Source organism: Meleagris gallopavo, chromosome 11 (genome assembly GCF_000146605.3).
Source record: "Meleagris gallopavo isolate NT-WF06-2002-E0010 breed Aviagen turkey brand Nicholas breeding stock chromosome 11, Turkey_5.1, whole genome shotgun sequence".
Lineage (NCBI taxonomy): Eukaryota > Metazoa > Chordata > Aves > Galliformes > Phasianidae > Meleagris > Meleagris gallopavo.
Genome location: NC_015021.2, coordinates 1,026,959 through 1,030,057, shown reverse-complemented (window position 1 = coordinate 1,030,057; position 3,099 = coordinate 1,026,959). Strand labels below are relative to the sequence as shown.

General features: G+C 56.5%; 1 long non-coding RNA gene across 1 annotated transcript; it reads left to right on the top strand.

Moving 5' to 3' along the window:
* Window positions 1–6: 6 nt before the first annotated feature.
* Window positions 7–3,099, top strand: LOC104912521. Its single transcript, XR_002118393.1, has 5 exons — window positions 7–196; window positions 1,400–2,343; window positions 2,524–2,733; window positions 2,855–2,965; window positions 3,054–3,099. It is a non-coding gene; the product is annotated as an uncharacterized LOC104912521 (long non-coding RNA).

Sequence of the window (3,099 nt, the reverse complement as noted above, 5' to 3'; positions counted from 1 at the left end):
CATTGGCTGAGCCGCCGTGCGCGGGGCTGAACGTTGGGAGCCGGCGGTTGGAGGCGCGGCTCTCCTCACACAGCGTCGCTGCCGCAGCCTGGGCCGCCCCGCAGGAGACCGCGGCGGCAGCCGGAGCTGTCCGGGCAGCACCGAGAGGGAAGCCGCGGCACCACGGGAGCGAGTGCTGAGGACAGCTGTGCCGGAGGTGTGCGGGAGAGCGGTCCCGGGCCGGGGAGAGGGGCTGTGTGGGGCTCTCGGAAGCTGCAGGGGGGCGATGGGGGGATATAGCGAGCTCTGAGGCTGTAGGAGGCTGTGAGGGGTGTGGGGTTATGGGGAGGCATAAGGGGGGGATAGAGGCCGACACGGGGCTCTAAGGGGTGGTGTATATGGAGATAGGGGCTGCGATGGGCCGCAGGGTCATGGAGCTGCTGGGGGCTATGGGGAGGAATATGGAGCTGTAGGGCCTTGTGGGGGGACTGTAGGCGTGGATATAAAGATATACATAACAAATAAAGCCCCTGTTCTGGGCTGCATTGGAAAAGGGGTGGGCAGCAGGGAGAGGGAGGTGATTGTCCCCCTCTACTCAGCTCCTTTGAGGCCTCATCTGCAGCGCTGCGTCCAGGCCTGGGGCCCCCAGCACAGGAAGGACGTGGAGCTCTGGGAGCGGGTCCAGAGGAGGCACTGAGATGGTCAGAGGGCTGGAGCAGCTCTGCTGTGAGGAAAGGTTGAGGGAAGTGGGCTTGTGTAGCCTGGAGAGGAGAAGGCTCCGAGGAGACCTGGTTGTGGCCTTCCAGTGCTTGAAGGGAGCGTATAAGCAGGAAGGGGAACGGCTGTTTGTGAGGGTGGATGGCGATAGGACGAGGGGGAATGGTTTTAAAGTGAGACAGGGGAGGTTTAGGTTGGATATTAGGAGGAATGCCCTGGAGGCATTCAAGGTCAGGCTGGATGTGGCTCTGGGCAGCCTGGTCTGGTGGTTGGCATCCCTGTCCGTAGCAGGACGGTTGAAGCTAGATGATCATTGTGGTCCTTTTCAACCCAGGCCATTCTAGGATTCTGATAAATGTTTATAAAAATCTTAAGTGCGGGAGTCAAAAGGACACGGCCAACCTCTTGTCAGCGGTCTGTGGGGACAGAAGAAGGGGAAACGGCCATAAACTGGAGCACAGGAAGTTCCGCACCAAAATCTAAGGAACTTCTTCACAACGAGGATGACGGAGCGCTGGCGCAGGCTGCCCAGGGAGGCTGTGGATTCTCCTTGTCTGGAGATATTCCACACCCTCCTGGACGCCCACCTGTGCAGCCTGCTGTCGGGAGCCCGTTTTGCAGGGGGATTAGACCCAGTGATCTCTGGTGGTCCCTTGCAACCCCAGTTCTGTGATTCTGTGATTTTATTTGTTGCTTCTTGCAGCAGTACAGTGTTTCAGAAGAGAGAAAAGCATGGTGGGCATCAACTGGATTTCTGTGCTTGGTAAAGCTGCGCTGAGAACTGGGCTGACTCTTGCACCTGGAAATGCGTGCAACGTCTGCAGACACAGAGGCATAACTTTTCCCTGCAGGTTGAGCTTGTCTAAGGGTGGTGATTGCTGGGTGAGCTTCTGCTTTAAAGCATCAGGTTGTACAAAGAAGGAACTGTACTGCGTTCAGTTCTGGGTCCCTCACTGCACGAAGGACACTGAAACCCTGACATGTGTCCAGAGAGGAGCAGGGAAGCTGTGGGGGTCCAGAGCACCAGTCTTACGGGGAGCGGCTGAGGGAACTGGGATTATTTAGCCTGGAGAAGAGGAGGCTCAGGGAAGGCCTTCTCACACTCTGCAGTTGGCTGCAGAGAGGTGATGTCGAGGTGGGGTCGTCCTCTTCTCCCGTGTAAGCAGTGATAGACTGGAGGGAAGGCCTCAAGTGGCACGAGGGGAGATTCAGGTCGGATGTGAAGAAAAACGTCTCCACAGGAGCGGTCAGACACTGGAACGGGCTGCCCAGGGAGGTGACATTGTTACTGTCCCTGCAGGTGTTCAAGGAGCATTGGGTGTTGTACCGAGCGACGCGGCTCAGCGGGAAATGGTGGTGGTAGGTGGGTGGTTGGACTGGATGATCTTGGAGATCTTTTCCAGCCTTGCTAATTCTACGGTTCTATGAAAGGCATGTGCTGGGCGAGTGCTTTGCTGGGTGAGCAGGCAGCTGCTGCCACATCCACGGGGATGGGAGGCTTTTTAACCTGAGCCTTGTCTTTGGTGTCTGGTGCCCAGTAAGTCGTGTTGTTTTAAAGCAGCGTCTCGATTTCTGCAGCCACCAGAGCTCTCCCTCATGCTCTTCCCTGTGACGTGAGACCGCGTCGAAGGCCTTGCAGACGTCTGGGTAGGTGAAGTCAGTTGCTGTTTCTTTCCCCACCAATGCTGGAAAAGGCGTATTTCATTACGTATTTCCTTTTCACTGACCTTTCATGCTGCTTCTTGAAGAGTTACCTTTGGATGCTAAATTAACATTCTACGTTAATATATTAATATAACCTCAGTTTTCCCTCCTCCTTTCCTTTAGCTCCTCTTTAGATATCGAAAGGCTGTTACCAGGTCACCTCGGAGCCTTCGCTCCTCCACGCTGAACAGCCCCAGCTCTCTCAGCCTGTCCTTGGAGGAGAGGGGTTTGATCCTTTGGTTCTTTGATTTTTGGGACCGTCCTCTGGATGTGCTCCAACGGGTCCGTGTCCCTTCTGCCCTGAGGACTCTTCGTATGGACACAGCGCTCCAGGTGAGGCCTCTTCAGCACAGGGCAGAGGGGCAGGATCACCTCTCCTCACCTGCTGACCGGAGCCTGTCTGGGTCCCTCTGGCTGGCGTCCCGTCCCTCTGCTGTGTCGCCGCTCCCCACAGCTCGGTGTCGTCAGCAAATTCTCTGAGGGTGCGCCCGACCCGCCGGTGCTGTCACTGATGCAGATATTGAAGAGTCTCAGCCCCAGCTCGGTGCTCTTTCCCAGCACAGAGGTGAGACTGTGATGTTGGTAGCGGCCAGGATCGTTCTTTCTTCCCTTGTCAAAAATGGCTGTGATGCTGCCTTTTTTCCATTCACCAGGGACTTCACCTGATTGCCATGACTTCTCAAATACCGCTGAGAGTGG